This window comes from Pan paniscus, chromosome 12 (assembly GCF_029289425.2).
Source record: "Pan paniscus chromosome 12, NHGRI_mPanPan1-v2.0_pri, whole genome shotgun sequence".
NCBI lineage: Eukaryota > Metazoa > Chordata > Mammalia > Primates > Hominidae > Pan > Pan paniscus.
The window spans coordinates 49,760,967-49,786,666 of record NC_073261.2 but is presented as its reverse complement, the minus strand read 5'-3'; the positions used below and the strand labels follow the sequence as shown (position 1 = coordinate 49,786,666).

At 35.6% G+C, this 25,700-nt stretch overlaps 1 long non-coding RNA gene across 1 annotated transcript in view; it reads left to right on the top strand.

The window, feature by feature from the left end:
• Window positions 1-25,700, top strand: part of LOC134728611 (uncharacterized) — a 551,913-nt gene that overhangs the window by 410,597 nt on the left and 115,616 nt on the right. The window contains exon 6 of the long non-coding RNA XR_010109198.1: window positions 4,245-4,326. This is a non-coding gene — a long non-coding RNA (uncharacterized LOC134728611). The remainder of the gene's footprint in view (window positions 1-4,244; window positions 4,327-25,700) is intronic.

Genomic DNA, 25,700 nt, shown 5'->3' with positions numbered 1-25,700 from the left:
AATCTCTGTATAGAACTTTCAATCCTATGTTGAATAAAAGTGGGGAGAGTGGGAACCGTCGCCTTTTCCAGATCTTAGAGGCATAGCTTTCAATTTTTCAAAATTGAGGATAATGTTACTGTGGGCTTTTCATGTATGGTCTTTATTATGTTGAGGTGCATTCCCTAATTCGTTGAGAATTTTTCATGAAAGCGTGTTGAATTTTGTCAAATGTTTTTTCTGCATCTACTGAGATGATCATATGTGTTTTGTCCTTTATTCTCTTAATTTGGTATCACATTTATAGATTTGGGTATGTTGACACATCCTTGTATTCCAGGAATAAATCCCACTTGATCATAGTGAATGATCCCTTTAATAAGCTGTTGAATTTGTTTTGCTAGTATTTTGTTGAGGATTTTTGGATTTTTGCATCTATGTTCATCAGGGCTATTGGCCTGTAGTTGTCTTTTCTTGTAGTGTTCTTGTCTGGCTTATTGCCCTCATAAAAGAAGTTTGGAATTGTTCTCTTCCTCTTCTTCTGTTTTTTGTTTTTTGTTTTTTTTTTTTTTTGGAAGAGTTTGAAAAAATATTGGTGTTAATTCTTCTTTAAATATTTGGTAGAATTCACCTGCAAAGCCATCTGATCCTGGGCTTTTCTTTGTTAAGAGATTTTTGATTATTGTTTCAGTCTCCTTATTCATTATTGGTTTGTTCAGATTTTCTGTCTTCATGGGTCAGCCTTGTATATGCATAGGTTTATATCTACTCCGGTTGTATATTTCTAGAATTTTGTACATTTTCTTCTAGGTTATGTGATTTATTGGCATACAGTTGTTCACAGTAGTCTCCTACCATCCTCTCATTGTATTTCTGTGGTATCAGTTGTAATGACTCCACTTTTATTTATAATTTTATAAATAAAATTATATCGTTGGGATATCAGTGATAAAATTATATCCTTGGGATAACATTGATTTTTAGCTTTATCGTATACATGGAGAAATGGCAATGACTCCTCTCTCTTTTTCTCTTGGTTAGCCTAGATAAAACTTGATTACTTTTGTTCATTTTTTCAAAAGAAACCTCAGTTTCATTGATCTTTTCTATTGTCCATCTAGTCTTTCTTTATTTCTGTGTAATCGTTGTTATTTTCTTCCTTCTGCTAACTTTGGGCTCAGTTTTGTTCTTATTTTTCTAGTTCCTTGAGGTATAAAGTTAGATTGTTTGAGATTCTTTTTCTAAGTGTAGGCATTTACCATTATAAACTTCTGTCTTTGAACTGCTTGTGCTGCGTCCCACAGGTGTTGGTATGCTGTGTGTTCTTTCGTTTTCATTTTCTCAATACATCTTAAAATTTCCCTTTGTTTTCTTTATTTATCTGTTGTTTGCTCAAGAGCGTGCTAATTTCCACATACTTGTGAATTTTTCAGTTTTTCTCCTGTTACTGATTTCTAGTTTCTTATCATTGTGGTCAGGAAGGTTACTTGATATTACTTCAATCTTATTTTATTTATTAATTTTTTTTGAGACAGAGTCTCACTGTGTCACCAGGCTGGGATCCAGTGGCACGATCTTGGCTCACTGCAACCTCTGCCTCCCGGGTTCAAGTGATTCTCCTGCCTCAACCTCCTGAGTAGCTGGGCCTATAGGCGTGTGCCACCACACCCAGATAATTTTGTATTTTTAGTAGGGATGAGGTTTGACCATGTTGGCCAAGATTGTCTCAATCTCTTGACCTCGCGATCTGCCCACCTTGGCCTCCCAAATTGCTGGGATTACAGGCGTGAGCCACCACACCCAGCCTATTTATTTATTTCTTGAGACAGAGTCTCACTCTCTGTCACCCAGGCTAGAGTGCAGTGGTGAGATCTCAGCTCACTGCAACCTCCACCTCCCAGGTACAAGTGATTCTCCTGCCTTAGCCTCCCAAGTAGCTGGGATTACAGGGGCCTGTCACCTGGCTAATTTTTTTGTATTTTCAGTAGAGACAGGGTTTCACCATGTTGGCCAAACTTGTCTCAAACTCCTGACCTCAGATGATCCGCCCACCTTGGCCTCCTAAAGCATTGGGGTTACAGGCGTGAGCCACCATGCCTGGCTTATCTTAAATTTGTAAAGCCTTGCTTTGTGGTCTAATTTTTTTCTTTATTATATTTTAGTTCTTTAATATTTTATATTGGTCACACCAGTGTCTCCAATTGGTTCTTCTTTATACAGCTTGTATGTCTGCTACCAAGTCTATCTCTTATCTGTGAAAATATACTACTGTGCTTGGTGTAAGTTCAAACTTCATGTGATCCACTGTTAGTTTTTTTCTGACAGGTTGTTCATTCTTTCATTTTCTGTCATGGATCTCAAGTTCTCACATGCTTTGTTATATCTTCCTGTTGTTTCTTATTCCCTTGGGATATCTGTGAATTTTTTTTTTTTTTTTTTTTTTTTAGCTTTATCGTGTACATAGAGAAATGGCAAAAGCTATGGTCTGCACTATGCCTGGCAAGTTAAGATGAGAGAGTCTTTGGGGCAAGACATCAGGGACAAAAATCTCTGGTGCTCCCACATGGTCTCAACTTCATTCCCATCATATGAACTTATTTATTAGGGAACAGTATTGCTTGCACTCTAGGCCCTCCTATTTTCCAAGTGCTCCTTTTATGACAGCACTTTTAGGCCTCTGGGGTTGCGCTAAGGGATGGAAAGATCACTTACAAGCAGTCTGCCTTGTTCTCCCTCAGTTAGACAGCACTAGTTTATGCTGTCAATTCCTTTTTTTTTTTTTTTCAGTTGGCATTGGTGTTTTCCTGCCAGACAGGACCCAAGAAAGCAGGGATATACCCAAACTGCATTGGAGGAAAGATATGAGCATATCAGAAACCTCTTCTGCAGCCTATTCTCTCATTTGGCTCTTGGCCTTGCTCCACCTTGCGTCCCCATTTTCTTCTCTTAAGAGGATGCTACCAAATTCATGCTCCTCAAAGGTCTGTCAGAGTTGTGACTTATGTTCTGGGTTCCATCAATCTCTTTCTAGCTTCTGTGGTATATCCAAGGTTAGATTCATCAGCAGTTTAAATGAAACCATGATCTTTTTTCCTATTTTAGTTAGAAATGCAGAAATTATGTTCATGGACTATATAGATAACATTTGGTAATGTGTTATATTCACTTCCTAGCAACCTGCACATATATTAATGTAGACTAGAGTTCTAGAGTTGAAGTGACAACATATTTGTTTTTATATGAGATCCAGACTTGTATTGAAAGTTGAGTAATTGTGTGATATCAGTCAGTTGTTTTATTTTTCTCCTTTTTTTATAATTTAATTTAGAATCTATTCAGCTAAAACTTGAAAGCTGTATTGAATTGTTGGTGGTAAATTATGGATAGTAGCTCAGTGATTGTGCCTGGTAGCAGAGCAGAGTATACTAAGACATCCCAACATGCTAAAAATAACTAATATTTGTTTAGCATTTTATAAAACATTATCTTAAGTGACTGATAAAACTGTAAAGCAAGCCTTATTATAATTCTCATTTTATGGATGAGGAAACCAGAGCTGAGGAAGGCTCTCTGACGTTTTCAGAATCATTCATCCAAGAATGAAAGTCAGGTAAATAGTACAAAGAAAATCACAAAGCCTGAGACGTCTCAAATGCAAGGATAAGCAGGCACAAATACCAAGAATGCTAGTAGTAAACCAAGCTAGCAAAATCAAGCAAATGCAAGGAATCAGTGTCTACTTATGGATGCAAAACAAGAGACTGATGAGGGAGATGTATATTCTTTTAATCTGAAAGAACTATAATGGTCTCACTACCAGAATTTAGCCCCAGTTACACATCTGTAAAATGGAAGAAAAAGAACTAGAAAATTAAAGACAACAAATTCTCAGTTTAAACTTATCTTAGTGGGGAAGAGGATGATGGAGTGGGATTGGAACTCAAGTGCTTTTTTCACAAGCTTCCAGAGAGGAAAATATTTTGATTACTACATATATTCTTAAAATATGTCAAAATAATGGTCATCTCCTTCTGTTCATACCTCTCCCATCTCTGTTTATCTGTTTCTCTTTTTGACTATTTGCTTCTTTGTATTTCTTATCTTCTTCTTCCCCACTTCTGTAGCTCAGCAATTTCTGTGTATAGATGTGTAGATTTCTATATATAGATTATCTGACATTCTATTTAATGATGTACACAGATGTGTATCTCCTATTTGCCTCTGTCTTGTATCTCATTTTCCTTTTCTGTCTCCCTCCACTCCAGCAACCGGATCATAACAATTATGCAATGATACATCAGGACCCTCGACCTCACAACATTTTGTCTACCATATGCTTAAAAGAAGGTAAGCTTCACAGAGTTGGGGTATTTGAGTTAAGTTGAAATTTTGCCTTTTTCTTTCTAAGATTAATGTATTTTATCACTTAAACAGATTTTTATCTATGAGATTCTGAATGTAAGTAATCAAAGTGGACATCTGTGTCTTCTTTTTCCTGAGTTTAACAGAAAATGATATATATGAGTTGTTCTCGGTCTTATAAACATCTTACACATGTTTCAACAATTGTCCTTCTATATTTAGCATACTAAATCTTTTGAAATTTATTTTCTCTCAAATCAACAGGTATTAAAGTGATCATTTTTTAAACATCTATTAAGATAATCTTTTCAAAAATTTAATCTTCAGCATAATGACTCATGTTAAACTATTATTTCATTCTTAAGATAAAGCCTGCCTGATACTATTTATAAATATCATATTTAAAAGTTTTGTTCTGTATTTGTAAATTAGATTACTCTATGGATTTTTCTTTATGTGCATCATTTGTTTAGATTTGATTTCAGATTTGCTTTAGCCTTGAGGAATAAGTTGAGCAATTTTTTTTCTTTCATTTTGGTTTTTCTTAATTGCATTTCTAACATAGGTACTATCGCTTTCTTCAAGTTTTGGAAAAAACTCATCTCCAAACTGTCTAGAGCTGACATCTATTTTAGAAGTACTTCACTTTTTGATTTTTTTTTCAAATTCTATAGGTATTAGTTTATTTAGGTATTTTAATTTTCCTTGGACAAATTTTGTTCACGTATATAGTTTTAATATATTAATTTCATTCAAATTTCAAATTTAATGGCATAAATTTGCTTGTAGCATTTTATTTTTATAACTATTCTCTGTTTATAGTTATATATTTCTTCTCATTTCCAATTTTGTGGTTGGTTTGTTTAGTTTGGACTTCTTTCATGTTTCTTGATTGGATTTCCTCAAGGCTTGTATGTTCGGTAGATCTTATAAAATAACTGTTTATATTAACCAAGTCTATATTTTTGGTATTATATTGTTTCTTACTTTTATAATAATGTTATTTCTATTTAAAAATTTATTTTGTTGTTTTCTAACTTCATAAATTGAAATCCAGTTGATATATTTTTAATATTCATTTTATATTATACATATTTAAGGCTGTACCTTTTCTCTGGGTGACATTCTGGACTCTGCCAGGTTTAAATATGTAGTGATCTCATTGCCATTCATTTTCAAGTACTTTCTAATCTTCATATCATTACTTCTTGCTTAATCAAGAGGGAATTTTTCTTGGGTCAACCAAGAAAAATATAGTAGCATGTCTGTTTTCACATGCTTAAGGGGTACGTGTGTGTGTGTGTGTGTGTGTATGTGGGGTGGAGTCACATTCTTTGTTGCAAAGTTTGAATTTATTCCATAATTGTCAGAAACATAGCCTACATGTTTTTTGCCTTGGGAAAATTATTGAATGTTACTTTCATGCTTACTATGTAATCTGATTTATCAAATGGTCTAGATTTGTTTGAATACAAACTTATTTCTGTATTTCTTGATACAAATTATGTTTATAATATCTATCTATGACTACATGTTGGTTAATTGCTTTATTACAATTCCTCTATAATTTGTTTTAAAATATGTTTTTAGTTTCAGAGATAAGTGAATTTAAAAGATCCCATTATAACGGTGGATTTGTCAATTCCCCTTGTGTAATTTCAAGTTTTTTGTTATTTGTTTTTAATTTAATGTATTGCAACAATATCATATTAGGCCCAGAAATAATTGTCATTACTATATGTGCTGATAAAGTAAAACTTTGGTAAATTCTAGGTAACATCTATCATTTACCTTGGCTTCCAATGTTGCAGATAGTGTTAAAATTCTCTGTATCACTATTAGGTCCATAATATTATTGTTGTTGTTATCATTATTGCCATTTCACAGAAAAGAGACCAGGTGTAAAGAATGAACACATAGTGTTACTTTCAGCTAGCAAGCAAGGAAGCTACCCAGGCAGCTGCCCTGAACTCAAACCTACACAGACAGCTCCAGAGCCATTCTGCATCAGCGCCATGCTCATCAGTACCATTCATGTTTTGTTTTCTTCCTTGAATTCTATTTTGTCTTTATTTTTACAGTGTTGTCTGACCTATATGTACTCATTCTTTGTTTTAAACCACTTAGTGCCAATTCATTTTACGTTTAATAGTTAACACCGTATAGCTAAATTTTTTTAGAGAATTTGATAGTCTTCAATAAAGATCATATACACACATTTTAATTATGGATATTTTAACTTAATAATGTTACTTTCCTACTTATTATATATATATATATATATATTTTTTTTCTTTCTTCTTTTTTTTTTTTTTTTTGAGACGGAGTCTCCTTCTGTTGCCCAGGCTGGAGGGCAGTGGCGCGATCTCGGCACAGTGCAAGCTCCGCCTCCTGGGTTCACGCCATTCTCCCGCCTCAGCCTCCTGGGTTGCTGGGACTACAGGCACCTGCCGCTACGCCCGGATGATTTTTTGTATTTTTTTTTTTATTATTATACCTTAAGTTTTAGGGTACATGTACACAATGTGCAGGTTAGTTACATATGTATACATGTGCCCTGCTGGTGTGCTGCACCCATTAACTTGTCATTTAGCATTAGCTATATCTCCTAATGCTATCCCTCCCCCCTCCCCCCACCCCACAACAGTCCCCAGAGTGTGATGTTCCCCTTCCTGTGTCCACGTGTTCTCATTGTTCAATTCCCATCTATGAGTGAGAACATGTGGTGTTTGGTTTTTTGTCCTTGTGATAGTTTACTGAGAATGATGATTTCCAATTTCATCCATGTCCCTACAAAGGACATGAACTCATCATTCTTTATGGCTGCATAGTATTCCATGGTGAATATGTGCCACATTTTCTTAATCCAGTCTGTCATTGTTGGACATTTGGGTTGGTTCCAAGTCTTTGCTATTGTGAATAGTGCCACAATAAACATAAGTGTGCATGTGTCTTTATAGCAGCATGATTTATAGTCCTTTGGGTATATACCCAGTAATGGGATGGCTGGGTCAAATGGTATTTCTAGTTCTAGATCCCTGAGGAATTGCCACACTGACTTCCACAATGGTTGAACTAGTTTCCAGTCCCACCAACAGGGTAAAAGTGTTCCTATTTCTTCACATCCTCTCCAGCACCTGTTGTTTCCTGACTTTTTAATGATTGCCATTCTAACTGGTGTGAGATGGTATCTCATTGTGGTTTTGATTCGCATTCTCTGATGGCCAGTGATGGTGAGCATTTTTTCATGTGTTTTTTGGCTGCATAAATGTCGTCTTTTGAGAAGTGTCTGTTCATATCCTTTGCTCACTTTTTGATGGGGTTGTTTGTTTTTTTCTTGTAAATTTCTTTGAGTTCATTGTAGATTCTCTGGATATTAGCCCTTTGTCAGATGAGTAGGTTGTGAAAATTTTCTCCCATTTTGTAGGTTGCCTGTTCACTCTGATGGTAGTTTCTTTTGCTGTGCAGAAGCTCTTTAGTTTAATGAGATCCCATTTGTCAATTTTGGCTTTTGTTGCCATTGCTTTTGGTGTTTTAGACATGAAGTCCTTGCCCATGCCTATGTCCTGAATGGTAATGCCTAGGTTTTCTTCTAGGGTTTTTATGGATTTAGGTCTAATGTTTAAGTCTTTAATCCATCTGGAATTAATTTTTGTATAAGGTGTAAGGAAGGGATCCAGTTTCAGCTTTCTACATATGGCTAGCCAGTTTTCCCAGCACCATTTATTAAATAGGGAATCCTTTCCCCATTGCTTGTTTTCCTCAGATTTGTCAAAGATCAGATAGTTGTAGATATGCAGCATTATTTCTGAGGGCTCTGTTCTGTTCCATTGATCTATATCTCTGTTTTGGTACCAGTACCATGCTGTTTTGGTTACTGTAGCCTTGTAGTATAGTTTGAAGTCAGGTAGCATGATGCCTCCAGTTTTGTCCTTTTGGCTTAGGATTGACTTGGTGATGCGGGCTCTTTTTTGGTTCCATATGAACTTTAAAGTAGTTTTTTTCCAATTCTGTGAAGAAAGGCATTGGTAGCTTGATGGGGATGGCATTGAATCTGTAAATTACCTTGGGCAGTATGGCCATTTTCACGATATTGATTTTTCCTACCCATGAGCATGGAATGTTCTTCCATTTGTTTGTATCCTCTTTTATTTCATTGAGCAGTGGTATGTAGTTCTCCTTGAAGAGGTCCTTCATGTCCCTTGTAAGTTGGATTCCTAAGTATTTTATTCACTTTGAAGCAATTGTGAATGGGAGTTCACTCACGATTTGGCTCTCTGTCTGTTATTGGTGTATAAGAATGCTTGTGATTTTTGTACATTGATTTTGTATCCTGAGACTTTGCTGAAGTTGCTTATCAGCTTAAGGAGATTTTGGGCTGTGACAATGGGGTTTTCTAGATATACAATCATGTCGTCTGCAAAACTAACTCATTTTATGAGGCCAGCATCATCCTGATACCAAAGCTGGGCAGAGACACAACCAAAAAAGAGAATGTAAGACCAATATCCTTGATGAACATTGATGCAAAAATCCTCAATAAAATACTGGCAAACCGAATCCAGCAGCACATCAAAAAGCTTATCCACTATGATCAAGCAGGCTTCATCCCTGGGATGCAAGGCTGGTTCAATATATGCAAATCAATAAATGTAATCCAGCGTATAAACAGAACCAAAGACAACAACCACATGATTATCTCAATACATACAGAAAAGGCCTTTGACAAAATTCAACAACCCTTCATGCTAAAAACTCTCAATAAATTAGGTATTGATGGGACGTATCTCAAAATAATAAGAGCTATCTATGACAAACCCACAGCCAATATGATAGTGAATGGGCAAAAACTGGAAGCATTCCCTTTGAAAACTGGCACAAGACAGGGATGCCCTCTCTCACCACTCCTATTCAACATAGTGTTGGAAGTTCTGGCCAGGGCAATTAGGCAGGAGAAGGAAATAAAGGGTATTCAATTAGGAAAAGAGGAAGTCAAATTTTTTGTATTTTTTAGTAGAGACGGGGTTTCACCGTGTTAGCCAGGATGGTCTTGATCTCCTGACCTCGTGATCCGCCTGCCTGGCCCTCCCAAAGTGCTGGGATTACAGGCGTGTGCCACCGCGCCTGGCCCCTACTTATTATATTTTTATTGATTCTTTTAATTTTTTCTTTACTTTTTTGGGAATTTTCTATTATTCACTTCTAATTTTTTTATGCCTTAATTTTCTTGGAACACATCCATCTTTTCTCCTAAGATTTTATCATGTGCTTTCCTGAAAGTTTAAAGAAAACCAGCTTCATTTCATCTGAAATAATACAAAAAAATTAAAAGTTTACCCCTACCACAGATAGTAGGGAAATATTGAGCCAAAATATAACTTTAATATTTAAATTATCAATAATTCTTACCTAATTTAAAAGATACCGTTTTCACCAAGGTTTCTTGCATATTAAATTTATTTTTTGACTTTGTTCATGTTATTCTGGTTTAAAAATTTTAATGATTTCTGCATGCCAAACATTTTTACTTTTTATTATGAAGTTCACTTATCTTTCTGCCTATGTAATTGTTGGATAATATTTTCACATTAAAAGCTCAAACTTCTACAAACTTATATGTTACTGTATCTCCATGAAAATTTTGTGTAAGATTAGAATATTCAATATAATAATCTCATTTAGCTGAATAAAATTTTATTTTTTTCATTTCTTTGATTACTGTTTCTCTTCTACCTGCCTTGTTCTGTTCTGGGATTCCTATTACATGAATGCTGGATTTCTTATATTAGTCTTCCACGTTCCTCATACTAAGAGAACCATTTTGTTATCCTTATTCATTTTTTTAATTCCAGGAAAATAATACTGAGCTGATCATATAATAGCTACATTTTCAAATTGTTGCTTATTTTTTCTGTGGCATATTTATTCCTGCCTTTTATCTTGAAGTAATCCATTTTTCATTTGTGAATCCTGGCTTTAGGTCATAGATAAATATTTTTAGTGCTATAAATTGGAGAATTTCTAGATTTTCACTGGCTTATTTGAAGAAATCTTATTTGTAAGGGAATATTTCTACTTCATTTTCTCAACTGACCTCATCTAACTTGATACATAATTTTATATATCAAGCAATTTTTGCTTGTTTGCTTTCATTTTATATTTTCTATATATTATGATATATATCATATATACATCACATAAATAGTCATATATACAGGATTTTGGAATTGTGAAAACTGAGCTGACTTTCAGATTGTGTGAGCTTTTGCTGCTTTCATGTACAGATTACAGGCATGTTCTGAAAAAAGGAGAACCCTTGCTGATGATTGGAAATGCAAACTGAAAAATGGTGAGAAAGGGAGAAGAGAGAGGGAATAAGATCTGCAGCCCTCTACATAATAATGAGGAGGGGATGTTTTGTACCCAAGGAAGTTTTGGCAATATCTAAGGATATTTTGATTGTCAAAACTGGAGGGAAGCCACTGGCATCTAGTAGATAGAAGCCTAGGATGCTACTAAACCTCCTACAACTCACAGAATAGCTCTCCACAACAATGAATTAGCCAGTCTAAAGTGTCAATAGTGTTGAGCTTGGGAAATTGTTGCTTACAGATTTATAGAAGTGAAAAGGAACTCATGCTTAAGGAAAGGAAGGGAGCAAAGTAGTCAAGAAAAGGTATGAGAGAGCAGAGGTAAGATCATTGCAACAACAACAACAAAAAGATTAGATACTGGGAATAGCATAGAAGTGCCCTGACAAAATAAAACATGATCCTTCTTTCATCTCCCCAAGAACTTTTAGCAAAAAATATATGTCATTCAGCTTACTTTGAGTGTTGCATTTCTGTTATTTGTGTATTTGCTTTTTCAACAATATTCTAAGAATGATTCCCCAGCAGGGAAAGCAGAAATTATCAAAAGATCACTGTAACATTATCATTACATTTATAATTATTGTAGTTGTACTTAGCCATACTGAAAGTTTCGTACCCTTTGAGAAATAACTGGGGTGAAATAGCTAGCTGATATAACAAGTAAACTAAATATTGTTCATATCTGTGATGGTTAACATTGCGTGTCCACTTGATTGGATTGAAGGAGGCAAAGTATTGTTCCTGGGTGTGTCTGTGAGGGTGTTGCCAAAGGAGATTAACATTTGAGTCAGTGGACTGAAAGACACAGACCCTCAATCTGGGTGGGCACCATCTAAAATAAGCTGCTAGCATAAAAGCAGGCATGGAAAGAGCAGAATTGCTGAGTCTTCTGGCCTTCATCTTTCTCCCATGATGGATGTTTCTTACCTTCGAACATCAGACTCCAAGTTCTTCAGCTTTTGGACTCTTGGACTCTGACCAGTGATTTGCCAGGGGCACTCAGGCCTTCGGCCACAGACTGAAGCCTGCACTATCAGCTCCCCTACTTTTGAGGTTTTGGGACTGGGACTGGTTTCCTGGCTCTTCAGCTTACAGACGGCCTATTGTGGGACTTCACCTTGAGATTGTGTGAGTCAATTCTCCTAATAAACTCCTCTTCATATGTTCATCTATCCCGTTAATTCTGTCCCTTTAGAGAACTGTGACTAATAAAATATCTTAGCCCAAAGTAAGTGAATTTCTATTTAGGGCTCATACAAGTGTTACTGGTCAGCAAGAGGCTTTCGTTCTATGATAATTTAGAGACTTTGGATCCATCAATTTTTGGTCCTACCATTCGAGAGTCTTCTGCCTCTGGTCAGCACATGAAAGATAACGAGTGAAAGGGGCTCTAAGGGCTTGTTTAGAGGTTCTAGCAAGTGAGCACAGCTACACATGTACCTTTGACTGAAGAACAATTCTCTTCTATCAGAGAAGATTGTCTTCTTCAACTGACTGCACAGTCTGGGGAGGGTTGCACATGGATTTGTGAGGAAGGAAGAAGGCAACCAAAAGAGACCTCAAATAGACAAAGCAATCGTGAGCAAAAAGAACAAAGCTGGAGGAATCAAAATTCCTAACCGCAAAATATGATATAAAGCTGGAGTAACCAAAAGAGCATGGTACTGGCCTAAGACACATAGACCAATGGAAAAGAGCTGAGAAACCAGAAATACATTCACACATTTATGTTGAACTAATTTTTGACAAAGTTGCCAGGAGTGCACAATGGGAAAAAAACAATCTCTTCAACAAACGGTGTTAAAACAACTGGATATCCACATCCAGAAGAATGAACTTTAACCCTTATTTCATGCCACATACAAAACGCAACTCAAAATGATTAAAGACTTAAACAAAAGACCTAAACTGTAAAACTACTAGAAGAAAATATAGGAGAAAATCTCCTTGATATTGGTCTGGGCAATGATTTTTTGAATATAAATCTGAAAGCACAAACAACAAAGGCAAAAATAGACAAATGGAATTACAGCAACAAGAAAACCTTCTGCACAGCAAAGAAAACCATCAACAGAGTGAAGAGGCAAAATATGGAATAGGAGAAAATCTTTCTAAACCATACATTTGATAAGGGGTTAGTATCCAAAATATATAAAAAACTCAAACAACTCAAAAGTAAGAAAAAACACAATTAGAAATCAGCAAGTGATCTAAATAGATATTTCTCACAAGAAGACATATAAATGGCCAACAGGTATAGGAAAAAATGTTCAATATAACTAATAATTAGAAAAATGCAAATTAAAATCACAATGAGATATCACCTCATACCTGTTAGAATGGCTATTGCAAAAAAAAAAAAAAAAAAAAAAGATAAGTGTTGGAGAGGATGTGGATAAAAGGGAACTCCAGTACACTGTTAGTGGGAATATAAATTGGTACAGCCATTATGGTAAACAGCATAGACGTTCCTCAAAAAGTTAAAAATAGAACTATCATGATTCAGCAATTTCATCTCTGGCCTTTTACCAGAGTAACTGTGCATTGAGGAAAGGGAAATGATCAGACATTTCAGGGACTACTGGACACTGGCTCTGAGCTGATGTTGATTCCAGGGGACCCAAAACGTCATTGTGGTCCTCCAGTTAAAGCAGAGGATTATGGAAGTCAGGTCATTAATGGAGTTTTAGTTCAGGTCCAACTTACAGTGGGTCCAGTGGGTCCCCAGACTCATCCTGTCATTTCCCCAGTGCCAGAATGCATAATTAGCATGGACATACTGAGCAGCTGAAAGACCCCCACACTGGCTTCCTGACTGGTAGGGTAAGGATCATTATGGTGGGAAAGGCCAAATGGAAGCCATAGTAAATAGTAAATCTATTTAAAAAATATATATTTTATACATATATAATAAAATAAAACAATGTAGAATCCCTGGAGGGACTGTGAGATTAGTGCCACCATCAACGACTTGAAGGATGCAGGTGTGGTGATTCCCACCACATCCCCATTCAACTCTCCCATTTAGCCTGTGCAGAAGACAGATGGATCTTGGGGAATGACAGTGGATTATCATAAGCTTAACCATGTAGTGATTCCTATTGCAGCTGCTGTACCAGATGTGGTTTCATTGCATGAGCAAATTGACACATCTCCTGATACCTGGTATCTAGCCATTCACTTGGCAAATGGCTTTTTCTCCATTGCTGTGCATAAGGCCCACCAGAAGCAATTTGCCTTCAGTTGGCAAGGCCAGCAATATATCTTTGCTTTCCTACCTCAGTGGTATATCAACTCTCTGGCTTTGTGTCATAATCTTATTTGGAGAGAACTTGATCGCTTTTTGCTTCCACCAGATATCACACTGGTTGGTTACATTGATGACATTATGCTGATTGGATCCAGTGAGCAAGAAGTAGCAGACACACCGGACTTATTGGTGAGATATTTGTGTGCCAGAGGATAGGAAATTAATCAGACTAAAATTCAGGGACCTTCTACCTTAGTAAAATGTCTAGGGGTCCAGTGGTGTGGGGCTTGTCGAGATAGTCCTTCTAAGGTGAAGGATAAGTTGCTGTATTTGCTCCCTCCTACAACCAAGAAAGAGGCACAGCACCCAGTGGCCCTGTTTGGATTTTGGAGGCAACACATTCCTCATTTGGGTGTGTTACTCCGGCCCGTTTATCTAGTGACCCAAAAGGCTGCCAGTTTTGAATGTGATCCAGAACAGGAGAAGGCTCTGCAACAGGTCCAGGCTGCTGTTCAAGCTGCTCTGCAACTTGGGCCATATGATCCAGCAGAGGCAATAGTGCTTGTGGTGTCAGTGGCAGGAGGATTTTAATAATCAAGTGGATAGAATGACCCATTCTGTGGACACCACTCAGCCTCTTTCCACAGCCACCCCTGTCATCACCCAATGAGCCCATGAACAAAGTGGCCATCATGGCAGGGATTCAGGTTATATCTGGGCCTAGCAACATGACTTCCACTCACTAAGGCTGACCTGGCTACAGGTACTGCTGAGTGCCCAATTTGCCAGCAGCAGAGACCAACAATGAGCCTTCGATATGGCACCATTCCTCAGGGCGATCAGCCAGCTACCTGGTGGAAGGTTGATTATATTGGACCTCTTCCATCAAGGAAAGGGCAGAGGTTTGTCCTCACTGGAATAGACACTTACTCTGGATATGGGTTTGCCTGTCCTGCATGCAATGCTTCTGCCAAGACTACCATCCATGAACTCACGGAATGCCTTATTCACCATCATGGTATTCCACACAGCATTGCCTCTGACCAAGGCACTCACTTTATGGCCTTCATGACTAATTCATATTTCTAAAGGAAAGTGAAGACTGACTGATACCACTTTCAGTTTTATCCATTATCTATTTTAGCTTCTGATAATGTTCAGATGAATCACCTCATTGCTGTATTCTGCATTTTGCATGATTGAGATTTCACATTAAGAAGGCCAAAGGACTCTAGTTCTGTGAATATTAATGACTAGGTTGGCTTGTTAAATTATTTTTGCCAAGTTACCTTTGGCTTTTAATAACCATTAACAGAAACAGTGGTCATATACTTTTCAGATAGAGTTTTCTGTAACCTTCTCCTGGGGAATAAGAGTAACTGAGAAAAACCATCATATGGGATGAGAAGAACTTTTTGAAAGCAAAGGAAGAAGGTCATATTGTCTACTTCAGTTCAAAAACAAAATTTTCAGCCCAAGTATCCTTAATGGCAGAGAGGAGTTAAACATAGACTGGAGGAACTGAGAACAGAAGCCCAAAGCTGATTTTTCCAAGATTTAATTGGCTTTATTTTTTCTGTGAAAGTTGTAAAACAATCCTGAGGTAAATTTACAAAATTGAAAAAGCACACATGCACAATTAATGGCCCACAACTAACAGATTCGTATATATTATCCTAATCTTGTTTCTGCATGTAAGTACATATTTTTAATTAATTCATTCATTCATTATTAAGAGCTACCTCTGTTCAATCTAGATCAGCAGCTCTCAACCAGGGCACCTGTGCCTTCATAGGACATTTGCAAATATCTGGATAAGTTTTTGGTTGTCATAACTTGGGGTAGCAATACTACTGATACCTAGTGTGTAGAGGCCGGGGATAGTACAGAACATCCTACAATAACAAGACATCCTTACACATCAAAAAATTATCCATCCCCAAATGTCACTAGTGCTGATGTGTAGAAACTTTAATGTAGACGCTAGGAATTCAGTGGTTTATATAACAAAGTTGCTGCTTTTATGAAGCTTGTCTCTGTTTGAGTAGCAAACAAATATGTAAAATGGATGCAAAACATGGGACTTATGGGAACTACAAGATGAAATTTGCATCGGGACACAGAGCCAAACCGTATCAGACAGCTGAATTAGAAGCTGGGATTCAATATTGTGATTATTCAGGTCAGTTTTTTTTTTTTTTGCCACCAAATCTAGAGTTTTTATTTTCCTGTTCTATTGTTCAAGAAATACCCCAGAGGGCTGTCCAACTACTTCATTAGTAAAGACACCACGATCAACTAGCAACTGCCAAATAACTCTCCAGGCCAAAGCACTCTGATTACTGCTATGTGCCTGCTTCCCTTTCCAGTAGACATACCCCTCTTGTATTTTGTGGTTAAGTCTGGCCTCTGCTACTCCTGGATTTCATCAACTCCATTGAAATCAGGGAACCCATCTCAGTGGTAGGAATCTTAGGATCATACCTGACTTACTAAAAGTACACAATTTGAGGTGCTTAGGAAGCTGTTGGCCACTAGTTGCTGCTAGACACAGTGCAGTGCAGGAGCCTGGCCAGAGCAACACATCAAAACCAGAAAGTAAGTTGTCCTCTTCAAGTGTCCCTCTAGCGCCCTCTACTGATAGTTTACATTGTCCTGGCTGTCAAAGAAGGAATATTTACAGGGTCCAAATTCTTCATCATAGAAAAGACAACTTGAAGCTAAGGGGCAATAAATTGATAACTAGCATACCTTCTACTGTAAAAGTCTAAACATGACAATTTGGAGGCTTAAATGGAAGCTTCAAAGCCTTGGGGAACCAGAATTTATTTTTGCTCTGCCCTCATTGAAGATGTCTTAAGAACACAACCAAATACGAGGGAGCAAGATGGAGAAAAAGAAGCAGCATGCTCCTTTCCTTTAAAGTGGTGACTTGGAATCTGTACACGTTGCTTCCACATGTGTACACATGTCCATAACCTAGTCACAGAGACACAACTAATAGTTACCTGGGAGGCTGCAGTCTTTAGCTGTGCAGCCAGTGACCAACTAAAATTCAAGGTTTCAATTACTATAGTAAGAATGGAGAATGGATATTGAAAACCAACTCCACTGCTATCTCAGTGACATCAAATTTGGAATGTTTATTAGACATCCAAATCTGCCTCATGCACCACCACTAAACTGAAATCATACAGTACCTGTTTTGTGATTGAACTTCTCCACTTAAAATATGTCTCATATTTCATAACGAGAAGCATTTTACTGCATCCTGACACCAAATGTTGCATTAGAGTTTATTTTATTAAAAGCCTGTAATGTATTTGATCAGTCCCTTACTCCTAGACATTTCTGCTGCTTCCAATTTTTAGTACAAGAATAAAGCTCTATGTATTAGATAAGACCCTGCACACATTCTTATTTTTTTCATGTACGATGTGTTCTGAGAAGCTGTATTATCCAGTCAATAAGTATATGAATTTTTAAATGTTTTGTTATGTGTTGCTAAATTACTTCTTAGTACAATATAAACCCACAGTGACGCATGAGATGCCTATTTATATCTCAGAATAATATAAACCCACAGTGATGCATGAGATGCCTATAACACCCTATTTTTGTTTTATTTTTATTACTTGTCCATTTATTTGAGTCATTTGTAATTCTTCCTATCTATACTTTTGTAAAATATTTAGTAAGATATGTTGTAATGTATTCTGATCAGAGATTTATACAATGTATACATAATATGACTCCATTTTAATGGGCTATATTTTTATATGGGAAATATTTATATTTGTATATGGAAATATTGATATTCACTTTTTATCTGCACAAAGTACTTGCTTCCATATGATTCTTTTTAGTTTTCTAGCTATAAACTCACTTCATCTATAAATAGTGATTAGATTGTTGTGGCTGTAATAGTTCACATTTCTTTTTCTTTTCTTTTGTTTCAGCTAAAATATCTAAAGCACTATTAAATGCTTTAGAGGTGATACCAGTTGATCTTGTCTAGTTTCTCAGTGTAATTAGAATGCCTATACTATTTCACCACTAAGTATAATGCCATTGGTTAATACTATTACTCTGCATCATAATTGAGAAGCGTCTTTCTGTTACCAATGTATCAAGATTCAGTCATCCAGACAATAGTTTATCCTACAGGACTGTGGCATCAGCAGTGTTCTAGTTAACTTCAGGAGACATACATATAACAAAGTCTGTGAAAAATTGTAGAGATTTGGGGTTTTGTTTGCAATGCTTACTGCTCAGTGGGGAATTACAGGTAACTCATTATCTGATTTTTGGGGCTTTGAAGTTTGGAGCTTGTGACCTGACACGGGTACTCCTAAACTGATAAGGACATTAACAAAAATTAAGGTAGACCTGGAATTACAAGTCTGAAGAAACCCAATCTCCACCACATGAGTAAGTCAGAAAATTTTGCTTTCCACTACTTTGATATATGTCCTGCACATCAATTGTAATTCTAATATGTAGGTGAAGGCTTTGCACATAGTAGGCACTCAATACACATTGCTGAATGAAATTGTATAACCCTGTAAAATCAATAGCAAGCTAGTTACTTCCTAGATACTATGGTGGTATAGGCGTTAGATAAATGCAGCCATTCCAAATGGGAGAAATTGGCCAAAACAAAGGGGTTACAGGGCCCATGCAAGTCCAAAATCCAGTGGGGCAGTCAAATTTTAAATCTCCAAAATGATCTCCTTTGAATCCAGGTCTCACATCCAGGTCACGCTGATGCAAGAGGTGGGTTCCCGTGGTCTTAGGCAGCTCCACCCCTGTGGCTTTGCAGGGTACGGTCTCACTCCTGACTGCTTTCATGGGCTGGCGTTGAGTGTCTGCGGCTTTTCCAGGTGCACAGTACAAGCTGTGGGTGGATCTAGCATTCTGAGGTCTGGAGGAGGGAGGACGGTGGCCCTCTTCTCACAGTTCCACTAGACAGTGCCCCAGCCCTGGCCTAGCAGAGGTTCTCCATGAGGGCACTGCCCCCAGAGCAAACTTTTGCCCTGGCATCCAGGCGTTTCTATATATCTTCTGAAATCTAGGCGGAGGTTCCCAAGCCTCAATTCTTGACTTCTATGCACCTTTGGGCTCAACACCATGTGGAAGCTCCCAAGGCTTGGGGCTTCCTCCCTCTGAAGCCACAGCTCAGGCTCTATGTTGTTCCCTTTCAGCCATGGCTGGAGCAGCTGAGACACAGAGAACCAAGTCCCTAGGCTGCACACAGCCTGGGACCCTGGGGCCATCCCATGAAACCACTTTTTCCTTCTGGGCTTCCAGGCCTGTGATGGGAAGGACTGCTGTGAAGGTCTCTGAAATGGCCTGGAGACATTTTCCCCACGGTCTTGGGGATTAACATTAGGCTCCTTGCTACTTATGCAAATTTCTGCAGTCTGCTTGAATTTCTTCTCAAAAAATCGGTTCTTCTTTTCTACTGCATTGTCATGCTGCAAATTTTCTGAACTTTTATGTTCTGTTTCCCTTTTAAAACGGAATGCTTTTAACAGCAACCAAGTCAACTTTAGAATGCTTTGCTGCTTAGAAATTTCTTCTGCCAGATACCCTAAATCATCTCTCTCAAGTTCAAAGTCTCATAAATCTCTAGGGCAGGAGCAAAATGCCAACCGTCTTTTTGCTAAAATATAACAAGAGTTACCTTTGCCCCAGTTCCTAAGTTCCTCATCTCCATCTGAGACCACCTCAGCCTGGACCTTATTGTTGATATCACTATCAGCATTTTTGTCAAAGCCGTTCAACAAGTTTCTAGGAGGTTGCAAACTTTCCCATATTTTCCTGTCTTTTGAGACTTCCAAACTGTTCCAATCTCTGCCTGCTACCCAGTTCCAAAGTCACTCCCACATTTTCAGGTATCTTTTCAGCAACTCCTCTCTCTACTGATATCAATTTACTGTATTAGTTCATTTTCACACTGCTGATAAAGACATACCCAAGACTGGGAGGAAAAAGAGGTTTTATTGAACTTAAAGTTCCACATGGCTGGGGAGGCCTCAGAATCATGGTGAGAGTCGAATGGTGCTTCTTACATGGTGGCAGCAAGAGAAAATGAGGAAGAAGCAAAAGCAGAAACCCCTGATAAACTCTTCAGATCTTGTGAGACTTATTTACTATCACGAGAATAGCACAGGGAAGACTGGCCGGCCCCCATGTTTCAATTACCTTCCCCTGGGTCCCTCCCACAACACATGGGAATTCTGGGAGATAGAATTCAAGTTGAGATTTGGGTGGGAACACAGCCAAACTACATGAAATGGCAAAAGAATAAACTAATAGAATAGGAAAAAAAATAGTTTACCGTTTTATGAAAGACAGTGAATTAATATTTTTGCTTTGTAAAAAGAATTTTCTAATTAAAATTTAAAATGGAATATCTCAATATAAAAGTGAGGCAAGGCCTGAAATATTGAATCACAAAAGAAATATAGATGACTAACAGGCATTTTGGAAAAAAAAGCTTGAGCTTAACAGAAAAAATGAATTGTTAAAAGATACCGTTATTCTCAAATTGTATAACAGCAAACTTTTAAAAGTGATCATCTTCAGTGATTTCAGAACTGCCATGGTATGCAAATTAGAAAGCAAACTGGTATAATATTTTGGAGATGATTAAGATACATATGCATTGCAATATTTTGTATACTAATTTCACATCTAGAATTAACAATAAGTTATTCATATTGGTATTTGTGTGACTATCTAGAGGGATAATCACAGAAATTTTGTATCATTGTTAAATTGAAAATAACATAAATATCCAATCACATAGAAAGTTCATTCATTAATTTAGCCAGTGTTTGATTTGCCAATATGTTCCAGACAATGTGTTAGGGGTTCTAAGAAGAATGATTTTTTTTTTTTAAGTAATTATTCTATGCTGGATGTGTTAAATGGGTTATATATAGTGTATACTACTTTCTTCTACTTAAAGTACCACCAAATGGTATATTTCAGTTGTTTTGATTTTACTGATGAATAAACTGAAGTAAAAGAGTTTACATAACTTGTGCAAAATGTTAGAGTACATGGAAGTACCTGAAAATGAGTCCAAAAGTTGTGATTCGTGCTTTTAAGCAATAAAACTTACTAGTATTAATCAAATGGCATTCATTTGCTATTTATTACACATTTCTGAGACTTTCATAAATATTATATTTATGTAATAGCTTAATAAAGTAAATACAAGTATTATGCTAGTTTATCAGGTTAGGACATCATTGTACTAGAAGGACAGAGTAACTTATCTAAGTTCCTCACATAGAAGGTAGAAACCAGGATTAAAAATAGGCAGTCTTAAATCAAAGAATAAACTACTGACTTATAATTTTAGGGAAAATATTTCATTAAAACATTCTTGCTGAAAATGATTTTTAAAACTTTATCTCTTACTTGATAAATTATATTAGAAAAATTACAATTGATAATATAATATAAACTTTTTAAACCAAACAACATAGCAACAGATAATTAGACATACTATTTGTAAAATATAGAAATTTATAAGAGTGGAGACCAGCAAATATAAAGAGGAAAGAATAAAATATTGAAATAAATATTTTAGAAGGCATTTTCTAGGAAAGATCGGTGTCTTCAACTTAAAAGAGCATTTGAAGTACCAGATAATATTAAATAAAGACACACTGACCAAATAAAATGTGATTTTATTTTTAAAATTTTCAAAATAGACAAAAATATTTATATTTACTCAGATTAAAAAATATATAGCTTACAAATATAAAAATTACACATTTAATTCTGCCTTACTTTCCCAAATACTAAATATTGAAAGATAACATTTTCAATATTTTCATAGTTTAGCATAAATTAACTCTCAGTCAAATTATAGTTAATATGTAAATTTTATAGAAAGATATGATGGGCTATTAGTTGAAACAAAAAAATAAACCACAAAACATACTACCTTTTCTGGAAAGAAAATTCTTAAATAAATAGTCCAACCAATCAAGAAAATTAAAAGAATCAAACACAAACCAAAAACAAGGAAGACATATTCAATTAAAAGCTAATATTGATGAAAAAATACAATTAAGGTTTGCATTTAAAGAATTAACGTTAACTTTTTACTAAATAATATATATATATATATTTTTTTTTTCTGAGACAGAGTGTCACTCTGTCACCCAGGCTGAGTGAAGTGGCACGATCTTGCTCACTGCAACCTTCACCTCTTGGGCTCAAGCGATTCTCCTGTCGCAGCCTCCTGAGTAGCTGGGATTACAGGCATGCGCCACCACGCCCGGCTAATTTTTGTATTTTTGTTAAAGATGGCATTTTGCCACGTTTTTCAGGCTCGTCACGAACTCCTAACCTCAAGTGATTTGCCCATCTTGGCCTCCTAAAGTGCTGGGATTACAGGCGTGAGCCACCATGCCTGGCCTAAATAATAAATTATACTAAGAAATTCTTGAAAGAGAAACATATCAAGCTGTATGAAACAGTTAATTAATAAACTGGATCTGAAATCACAGATCATTTCAGTGATTTGGAATTCAGTATTGTTGAGAAAAATTGAAGATTTACTGCATTTTCTATCTTCCTCAGAAAGATTCTAGCTCAATAGAAAAAAAATTGCAAAATAAAAATTCATAAAGATAAAAAGAAATATTTGTAAAAAAAATCAAGAATCACACACAGAAAGAATAATGTAGAGAAATGTTCTAAAAAGTAAATATGAAGACACATTACATATATAAGCAAATTAATAAAAATGGGAAATTAATAGGAAATATGGAAATTAATAGAAATTAATAGGAAATAAGGAAATTAACAGGAAATATGGAAAGAATAATGATAATATTAGACAAAATATACTTGACATAGTTTGGATATTTGCCCAAACTTCATGTTGAATTGTAATCCTCAATGTTGGAAGTGGGGCCTGATGGGAAGTGTTTGGGACATGGGGCCAGTTCCCTCATGGCTTGGTGCTGTCTTAGATATAGTGAGTTCTCTGGAGATCTGTTCATTTAAAAATGTGGCACCTACTCCTTGCACCCGCTCTCTGGCCCCTGCTTTCAATATGTGCTGTACCTACTCCCACTTCACCTTATGCCATGAGTAAAAGCTTTCTGAGGCTTCCCCAGTAGCAGAGTGATGTCAGTGCCATGTTTATATAGCCTGAAGAACTGTGAGCCAGTTAAACCTCTTTTCTTTAGAAAGTACTCAGTCTCTGATATTTCTTCATAACCATACAAGAAGGGCCTAATATAATACTTTAAGATAAACAATCTATAACTAGATTAAAAGGATCTTTATAGTCATGTATTTATAAACATATATTCCCCTTACATATTAAACATATGTAAACAAATATTTTATATAGTTCTGTTTATAAAATATAAAATTAAAAATAAAGTTATAAATGTCTTCAACATATGTATACCCTCAAAAGTGAATTGAAATAAATCAAAAATTGCTGCAATATGAAAGACCATTTGACACACCATGACATCAGAGTGTTACATGAGTGTTTAAGGCTTTGACTACCTAAGCAGGCAAACATAAACACACACACACACACACACACACACACACAGACACACACACACACAGTGATGATAACTATATCAAGACATAGATGATTGTTCAATGAAAACGTTGTTCAAGATAATAAAAACATTTAATTATATTTGTATCTAACATACATATATGCCTATAGATACACTATAGCATATATAAACCTATTTTACATCAAACATTTGCACTTTAATGAATATGTTTTTGGTTTACATATATCCTTGGAATAAAAATAAGCTTTGATAATATTTTAGGCACCAGAAAAGTTACAGTACATTCACAATTTAGCAATTCTATCAACCATATTCTTCAACTTCAATTAGTAGAGGTATAATTTAACTGCAAAAATTATTTATTGAGTATATATTATCTTCCAGGCAATGGAGTTACTCAGAAACCGGTAGATTTTTTTGAATCAATAATAACTGAGTTAGAGATTCTAATCATTTTGAAGTTAGTAAAATATGTCTTTTTATAGCAAAGAATTAATCAAAACTGCAAATTGCCATTTCAAAGTAATTACAAACTATTATTAATAATAATAACATTTATTAAAAGTAACATCACATTAGCAAAGGTGTAATGTCAACTAATAGCCAAAAAATTTAAACAAGAAAACGTAATAAGAAGAAAGTATAATAAGCTAAATGGAATAAATGTTGGAGGATGTAATTGATGATAAAGATAAAATTAGCATGTAGTTTATTCAATTATAGAAAAAGAATTGATAAAGGGAAGACAAATTTATTTAAAAAATAATAAAATAGACAAACTCAGATAAGTTCACTCACCACCAAGAAGGAAGACAAAATTTTAAAATATTATGTATGAAAAAAGAATATATTAACACTGTAGATGTGATTTTTAAAACATAATTCTAATGTGCTAATTTGAAAACCATAATAAACTATACTATTTTGAAGGAACTTACAATTTTAAAATATTGTTCACGAACAGTTAGGATAATTTAAGTACCATAGTAATAGCTAAATAATAATGCAAGAAACTGAAAGAGTTGTCAAAGAACTAAGCAGAAAAGAGTAATCTCATGCAAATAGTTTTCATACTAGGTTTTAGGAAAATTCATTTATGTTCTATTTTAACTGCTTAGGGATTTAAAAAATCTTAAGAGTCTCTAAAATCATTTTATAAAACTTGTATAACCTGAGAAAGAACAGACACACAAGGAAATTAATGTTGGTTTTGCATACAGAGTCAAAAATACTAACTATGTTAGCCAAAAAAGCTTACATATAAACTAGTGAGATTCATTCTGGGAGTGGGAAAAGAGTCTAATAATAAGAAATACACCAACAGAATTTATTATGTAAATTATATGAGAGAGAGATTTTGCCTTTGTATATTATTTCATCCCCAGTGACTATAACAGTATGTATTTTATATCAATTGCTCAATAAACATTATCTGAATGACTCTTCATCATCAATAAGTGGAGGAAAAATACATATAAAGTAACAATAGCTAGCATTTTATTCATTGCTTACTATTTATCAGGCACTGTACTAGACGCTTAATCTAGTTAATTCCCACGTCTACCAGTGAAGTGGGTAGAAAAAGTATGTAAGCAAACTGAGGCATAGAGCAAGTAAATTGCTCAGTCGTGTGGTGAAGCTGAATGAAGCTCAGTGAGGGAAGTCTGCCTCTGATCTAGAAACTACACTATATTGTTTATAACATTTACATGACAGAAGAGCAATTGATAGGATTCAGTGTTTATTACCAAAAAAATTAACAAATCTCATTGATTAATATACTATAAGGATAATTTTTCTTAATACCAAAATAAAAATAAATGTATATGTAATAATTATAATAGCCAGAAATATGCTGAGCTATCATGTTGACTAGGAAACACCAGAAGCATTCTCATTACAACTAGAAAACAGGACATGAATAGCACAACTTTATTTAGGACTTTAGGACTGTTTTGGGGTTTGCAATGAGACAGTAATTAGAAACTCTGAATATTCTACAATAGTCAAAAGTGACACTATTTGCAGATAATATTATTTTGTTTTTAAAATTTTAATTACAAAATATTCAAAATATGTTGATGATAATACAACTCCATTATATGGACTACCAAAATGTAATAGTTATAAAATTTTGCCATGTAGTCATCTTATTTCTTA